At 36.9% G+C, this 8,324-nt stretch overlaps 1 pseudogene; it reads left to right on the top strand.

Annotated features, from left to right (window-relative positions):
* Positions 1 to 5,037: 5,037 nt before the first annotated feature.
* LOC125095367 (heterogeneous nuclear ribonucleoprotein A1-like) lies at positions 5,038 to 5,988 on the top strand (annotated as a pseudogene).
* Positions 5,989 to 8,324: the final 2,336 nt, after the last annotated feature.

Raw genomic sequence — 8,324 nt, 5'->3', positions numbered from 1 at the left:
AAATACCATATGATTTCACTCATATGTGGAATTTAAGAAACAAAGCAGATGAACATAGGGAAAGGGAAGGAAAAATAAAATAAGATGAACACAGAGAAGGAGTCAAACTGTAAGAGATGCTGAAATATAGGAAACAAACACGGCTGCTGGAGGGGAGATGGGGGCAATGGGGTAACTGGGTGATGGACATTAAGGAGGGCATGTGATGAAATGAGCACTGGGTATTATATGCAACTGATGAATCACTATATTCTACCCCTGAAACTAATAATAGAGTATATGTTAACTAAAATGAATTTAAATAAAAAAATTTTTTAAAAGATGAACTTTTAGCAAGTGTCACTTATTAAACAAAGTCAGCTTTAGAATCACATAATTAGGCATAATGTAGTCCATGTGACAGATATTATATCATATAAAACCTTTTACTTTTTAGAGGGCTGGAGTCAATCAAGATCAACAAGGAAGTTAAATCTGACAGACTGTCCAGATTTCAGCTCATCACCTAATCAAAGTTGTTATCATGGTCCAGCTTTCACCTTGGAGATTCTAAGTGATTCCTGCAGAATCGGTGCAACTTAAGATAGTTTGTCTAAGTAGTAATGGCACAAAAACAGTCTGAGAGGAAAGACTGGTTACAAAATAAAACTGTGGCTGACTTTTTAAGATATTTTCCTTCTTACCTCTGTAGTTTTTCTGTCTTCCTTCTGGTGACTGATTTATTTGCATGTGAAAACAGGTGTCTGTTATTTGTTCTCATAGTAGCTTATTCTTGTGTTTTGCAGTACTTTGCATACTTGTTATTATTCAATAATTTGTAAATCTTTACTTATCATCCATCTTCTTGAGGATTCTCTGAGACTCATGTTGGCAAGTCTACACATCCAGTATCAGCTACAATTTCCCTGGTGGCCAGTAAACGTCCAACATAGAGGAGATATTCTGTGAAGACCTGCTTATGACTAGTCTTTAAGAGCTCCTTTTCTGAGATTTGGTTCTCCATTCATACTTTCCCCTGATTTCAACTCTATTAAAAATTTTAGCAGAGGGGAAAAACAAAACAGTGATTTCCTCTGAAACTCAAATTCTTCTAGGAGAGTAGTTCTTAACCAGGAATCATTTTTCCCCCTAAAATTCCAATACCTATGACCCATTAAATTAAAATCTCTGAGGGCTGGGGTTTAAACATCAGAAATTTTTAAGCCCTCAGGTGATTTAGTTAGCACTGAGAACCACAGCACTGAGCCTGAGGTTCCCAAATTTTAGGGTACATAGAATCAGCTGGAGTGGCTGTAAGGAAGTTGTATCTTTCAGTCTCAATGTGATAGTCTAGACAATTGTTTCAAGTCATCTCCCCTCCATGCTTTGCCACTTAAGAATGCAATGCCTTCCCACTGTGGATGGGCATTTCCCCACCCCTTGGTTTCTGCTGAGCCATGTATCTTGCTTTGGTGATGTTACCAGATGCAATTCAGATAAAGCCTTGAGAAGTACCTGTGTGATCCAGCCTGCACACTGGTACTTTTTTTCACTGCCACAGGGAGAATATGCTCAGCCTACCTGGGCAGTCTCAGGAGGAGGATGAGACAAGTGGAGCAGAGCCAGGTTAATACAGCTAAACCCAGCTGACTCCCAGACAGTATTAGCAGAGCGGTTACCAGTTACCCTAGATCAGCCGCACTCCTCTGTCAACATACAGATATGCAAGCAAAATATTTACTGAGATTTTGTGTTTGTTTGTAATGTAGCAGTAGATGACTGATACAATCTACACCAAAAAAATCTGATCTAGACTCTATTTTAGTCATAATCCTTGTGTTTACAAATAATCAAAAGCTAACACAAACTCATTTAAAAAAATAACTTTCTGGTTTAAAAAGGAACAGTGCAGGAATTGTCACAGCTTCAGCAATGACAGAATCTAAGTATTTAAGTGGTATTGTGAGAAATTTGTCTCTCCATACCCTTCTGTGTTAGTTCATTTCCAGAGAGGGTCTCGGCACGTGACAGAAGAGATGGTCACTAGCAGCTCCAGGCTTGCATTGAGATCCTCTCTGATAGGGGAAGGAAACATCTCTTTCAAAATAGTGTCAAGAGAAGTCCAAATGTTATCCTTTTCTTTGTCCTAATTGAATCACCTGCCAGTTCTGAACCGATTGCAATAATTCTGATTAGCCCGGCTAGGGTCTCATGATTATTTCTTAAACTGGAGGGGCATTATTCAAAACAGTCACATGAACTGAGTGTGGAAAGCTTATTCTGAAAAAAATAAATAAATGAAACAAAACTGGGTGCTGTTAGTAGAAGGAGAAAAGCCTGCTTGAAAGGCCAAATTTTAGAGTTTCACAGCAATATGCACTAGGGGTTAACACGCTAGATGATTCTATTTTATGGACTCCCAGGATGACATTTTAAAATAATTATGGATAAGATACTCCTTCCTATAGGAATTTTCAAAAGAAAGATGTACAATTTAGCCAGCTTTTTAAAATATTGTAAACAACATATTAGATATAGGATTTGTGAAGGACCCTTGGTCAATGATGATTAATGATTTCAACCTAATCCCTGGGACTTTACTACATGGTGGATGTATTGGGCTGCTCTAAATTTTCATTTCTTGGTCACTTTTTAAGCTTGAGAGGGTTTATGGTATTTTATTATTGTTTTGTTGTTGTTATTTTGATTCGTTTTCTCAGATAGAAAGGGGGTAGAGATACTTTTTATTATCTTGACCATTAATGTGTAGTTTTGCTTTATTTGGCAAGATGCTTATTTCTCTCTACTTGACAAAGAACAACAAATGAGACTCAAACAATGATGCAATTCATAATAGAATTTCTACTGTAAGATCATCAAGATGAAATCCTAGGGTCACAGGCCTAACATTCTAGAAAGTTATGTCCTCATTTACTAAAGAATTTAGTTTTTCCAATAAAAGGGTAAAACAAATTAAAAGCAAAAAGTAACTACAACCCTTAAATTAAATTCAAGTAATGGATGACTTCTTTGAGGAAAAAACATGTTGCCCAGCAGTACCTCACTTTCCTCAAATTCTTTTATCTTCAATTCAAACTCAGAGTCTAACAATTTTTGAAGGTCATTTTCTTCTTACCTAATGTCACTCAATGACAATTTATTGTGAATTGTAATTTTATATAGACAATATCTCATCTAAGACTCAGAAAAATACAAAAATTTAAAATAATTATTATGGTGCTTTAAAAAAAAATGGAACTTTAAAAAAAAATGGGCCCAAAATGGTATTACTTGGGTTAAGCCCACAATATTAAACCAAGATTTAATTCCTGACCTAATTGCAGTTTCAACCTTTCCCAGAAATGTATCCTAAGCAAGTAGTTGGAAATTTTCTGGTCAGCATCAATGATATAATCCTCCTCATAGACCCTATCATTCCCCCAAGGAAAGGTGAACTTTTCTGAAATAATACTTTTTTAAAATTTATGACTTTCTTGTCCCAACCCTTCTCTGCCTTTAAAAACTTTTCTCTTTTCAGGAACTCCTTTCTATTACTACATAAGTTATGGCCTGATTTGTGAATCATTCAATAAATCTAACTAGATCCTTAAAATTTACTCAGTTGAATCCACTGTTTTTTATAGAACAATTTTCAGTGATTCACCTATAAACTATTATTCTCTAAAGCAGTGGTACATAGTCTTTCATCAAAAGTCCTTACAGCAATTGAATGGAAATAATCAAAGCTCTATTCACTATCAATTGAAGGGCAGCTGCTACTATGGGACAGGTAGAAAATGTAAAACATTACTTGCCACGGTTGCTGCATTCTATTGGTCGAAAGAGGGTCACAGAGCTAACTCAGGTTTGAGGGGAGTAGGTTAACAGGGGCCCAATTAACAGGAGTTGATAATCATTTTCCCCAAAAATGGAGCAGGTGGCATATAACAACCACTATTCTATAGCAATTCTGAAATTAAGAAGGTCATGTCTCTAACTCCTCTAATGCACCTACGTTGCTTCCTAAGAGTACTTTTTCATGGCTTTTGGTTGGCCTCCTAGTCTCTTGGATGTGAACTCTGAGTTAGGCTTCCTTTTCTATAAGAAATGACCCACAATTTTTAGCTCTGTAGATTTCTGATACTGCTTCTTGTCATTTGAGGGCCCATGGGCCTCTTTTAATTTGTACACATTAAGGTCATTCTTTGTTTTAAAATTCCATAGATTCTGACAAATGCAAAATGTCATACATCTAGACATTAGAATACTGTGCAGAATAATTTCACCATCCTTACAAATCCTATGTGATTTACCTAGCCAACCCTCCTCACTCCCCACATCCCTGGCAATCACTGAACCCACTATTATCTTTATAGTTTCGCCTTTTCCAGAATGTCGTAAGTGATATCCTTGTCAAACTGACTTTTTGCACTTAGAAATGTGCATTTAATATTTATCCATACTTTAATATGGCTTGATAGCTCAGTCCTTTTTGGAATAGTATCCCATTGTACAGATATACCACAGTGTGTTTATTCATCTCACCTATTGAATAACATCTTAATCGCTCCCAGTTTGGGGGGACTATGATAAAAATGTTATAAACGTTGACATGCAGGTTTTTGTGTGGATGTAAGTTCTCAAATCAATTGGGTAAATACTCAGGAGTGCAGTTGATGGATCCTTTGATAAGACAAACTTAAGCTTTGAGAGAAACTGCCAATCTCTCTTGCAAAGTGACTGCAACATTTTGGATTCCCACCAGCAATGAATGAGGATTCCTTTTGTTCTTCATCCTCACATGAAATTGGTATTGTCAGGTGTTTTAGATTTTGGCCATTCTAATGGGGATGTTATGCTATCTCATTGTATTAATTTGCATTTCCCTAGTAACAAATGCTGTTGAACATCTTTTCATATGCTTATTTGCCATCTGTGTATCTTTTTTGGTGAAGTGCCTGTTCAGATCTCTTGCCCATTTTAAAAATTAGGTTCTTGCTTTCTGCCCGTGGACACCGCCGAGTAAGCATCGTTAAAGTCTCCCCTCCCACTGCCGTCATGTCTAAGTCAGAGTCTCCCAAAGAGCCTGAATAGCTGCAGAAGCTCTTCATTGGAGATCTGAGCTTTGAAACAACTGATGAGACTATGAGGAACCATTTTGAGCAATGGGGAACACTTACGGACTGTGTGGTAATGAGAGATCTAAACACCAAGTGCTCCAGAGGCTTTGGGTTTGTCACATATACCATTGTGGAGGAGGTGGATGCAGCCTTGAATGCAAGGCCATACAAGGTGGATGGAAGAGTTGTGGAACCAAAGAGGGCTATTTCAAGAGAAGATTCTCAAAGACTCAGTGCCCACTTAACTATGAAAAAAATTTTTGTTGGTGGCATTAAAGAAGACCCTGAAGAACATCATCTAAGAGATTATTTTGAACAGTACAGGAACATCAAAGTGATTGAGATCATGACTGACCAAGGCAGTGGCAAAAAGAGGGGGTTTGCTTTTGTAACATTTGATGACCATGACTCTGTAGACAAGATTGTCATTCAAAAATACCATACTGTGAATGGCCACAACTGTGAAGTAAGGAAAGCACTCTCTAAGCAAGAGATGGCTAGTGCTTCATCCAGCCAAAGAGGTCAAAGTGGTTCTGGAAACTTTGGTGGTGGTTGTGGAGGTGGTTTTGGTGGGAATGACAACTTTGGTCATGGAGGAAAGTTCAGTGGTCAAGGTGGCTTTGGTGGCAGTCCAGGTGGTGGTGGATATGGTGGCAGTGTGGATAGTTATAACAGATTTGGTAATGATGGAAGCAACTTTGGAAGCTATAATAATTTTGGCAATTACAACAATCAATCCTCAAATTTTGGACCCATGAAAGGAGAAAATTTTGGAGGCAGAAGCTCTGGCCCTTATGGTGGTAGAGGCCAATACTTGGCCAAACCACAAAACCAAGGTGGCTGTGGTAGTTCCAGCAGCAGCAGTAGATATGACAGCAGAAGGTTTTAATTACTGCCAGGAAACAAAGTTTAGCAGGAGAGGAGAGCCAGAGAAGTGACAGGAAAGCTACAGGTTACAACAGATTCGTGAAATCAGCCAAGCACAGTGGTGGCAGGGCCTACCTGCTATAAAGATATGTTTTAGACAATACTCATGTGTATGGGCAAAAAACTCAAGGACTGTATTTTTGACTAATTGTATAACAGGTTATTTTAGTTTCTGTTCTGTGGAAAGTGTAAAGCATTCCAACAAAGGGTTTTAATGTAGTTTTTTTTTTCTTTTTGCACCCATGCTGTTTATTGCTAAATGTAATAGTCTGATCATGATGCTGAATACATGTCTTTTTTTAAATGTGCTGTCTAAAGTTAGTCTACTCTGAAGCCATCTTGGTATACTACCCCAGCAGTGTGAAGTTAGAATTCCTTCAGAGTGATGCCAGATTCCATTCAAAATTTATTTTCAACCTGTTAGGACACAGAAGCCATTGTCTCCACAAACCTTTGTGTAGTTGAACTGACAGTTAATGTGTTGTGACCTGGAGTTCACAATTAAAGATCACCCAAGCAAAGTCCTGGAGTTTATTTGGTTATTAATATGATTGTTGGCACATCCTATGCACTATATCTAAATTAAATTATGATATCAGATAAAATTATAGATGGGATTAAAGCTTGTGTATCATCCATTATCATGTGTAATCAATAAATAATTTAATATTCTCTTGAAAAAAATTTGAAAAAAGGTTCTTTATTTTCTTATGGTCAAGTTTAAGAGTTTTTGTATATTTTGAATATAAATCCTTTATCAGATAGAAGTTTGAAACTATTTTCTTCTATCAGATTTGAAAGACAACTGCATAAAGCAATTATAAACAATATTTTTTCCAAATAAGTTCACATTCTGAGGTACTAGGAGTTAGGACTTCTATAGATGAAATTTGTGGGCAGGGGGGAGACACAATTCAAATCACAACAACAAGCCTAGATCAGTTGACAGCCAGCCTTCCCCAGACGTGTGAGCCAACCCAGCTAAAATCAGCAGAACCACCTGGCTGACCACCCTGAAATGTGAGCAATAAATGTGCTTATTTTTGTAGGCCAATGACATTTTGTAGTTATTTCTTATTAGCATCGTTATGATAATAAATGAATGGTACATGTACTGTGAACAGAATATGAGAAATTAAGTCTTTTAAATTTTTGCAATGGAACCAAAATACCCTCCTAAAGAAAGTCACTCTGAAAAGCAGAAACCCCACTCAACTTTTCTTCATAGACACCAAGTAAGTAGACAGAATAAGCAGCCGGTGAATAAAGACTTCCACCCAGAATCACTAAGGAAACCAGTATAGATTTCTACATACTGTGATACAGGAAATGGCTGAAGCCAATATCCAAGTTTCTCATGAATTTTAGCCAGAATGGCAAGCAGAGCAATGAGCTTGTCTAAACCACTTTAGGTAGAAAGGTAGAAGATTGTTTACGAATGAAAGGAAGATGAAGGTTTGGTTAAGCGGTCAATAACTATAGTGCATTGATAAACAGTGTATTGAAAGTATTCTATTCCCTTTATCTTTTGTATTCACTTTTCATATTAAAGAAGCAATATAAGCCTCTTTTTTGTCTTTTATTTAATTGAAGTAGAGTCGGCATGCAATGTTACATTATTTCAGGTGTACTACATTCTATGAGTTTATATGTTATGTTGTCCTTGTCACAAGTGTAGCTACCATCTGCCTCTATACAACACTATTACAATACCACTGTCTCTATACCCTGTGCTGTAATTTTATTCCTGTGATTTATTCATTCTTTAACTGGAAGTCTGTATTTCCCACTTCCCAAACTGCCTCTTTTAATCAAGATTTTGTTCCAGAAAAATTATGCTTTGTTTCTGTGTTATCCCTGATATAGGATAGACCCTGCCCCAAGAATAGAAAACAGCTCTGTCCAAGGACCATAAACTGGAATTGTAGGCATAGGACCTAAAGGGAATTAATCTGTATCTGTGGACAGGAATTTTGTATCTGCTTGCAGTAAAAGCAGATTTTGTAAGTGCCTACCATTGCCATAAAACTCAAGATTAGTGTTTAGAATCTGCTGAGATAAAATTTGACATAATTGTAATCCAGTCCAAAAAAAATCTCATAATCCAGTTCAATTATGCTATCATTATATTGATTTGGCTATGCCACAAGGGAAACCATGACTTCCCTACAGAAGTAACTACATCTAATGAAAGCCTAAAAATATAAGGTTAGGTTCTAGCATAGCTGTTTAGCCTGTATTCAGAAACCAAATTTATTTTTTTTAATGTTTCGTTAGTTGAAATGCATTCCATTCCTT

The sequence above is a fragment of the Lutra lutra genome, chromosome 3, assembly GCF_902655055.1.
Source record: "Lutra lutra chromosome 3, mLutLut1.2, whole genome shotgun sequence".
Lineage (NCBI taxonomy): Eukaryota > Metazoa > Chordata > Mammalia > Carnivora > Mustelidae > Lutra > Lutra lutra.
The sequence above is the reverse complement of the archived record's forward strand: the minus strand, read 5'-3'. Positions and strand labels throughout refer to the sequence as shown.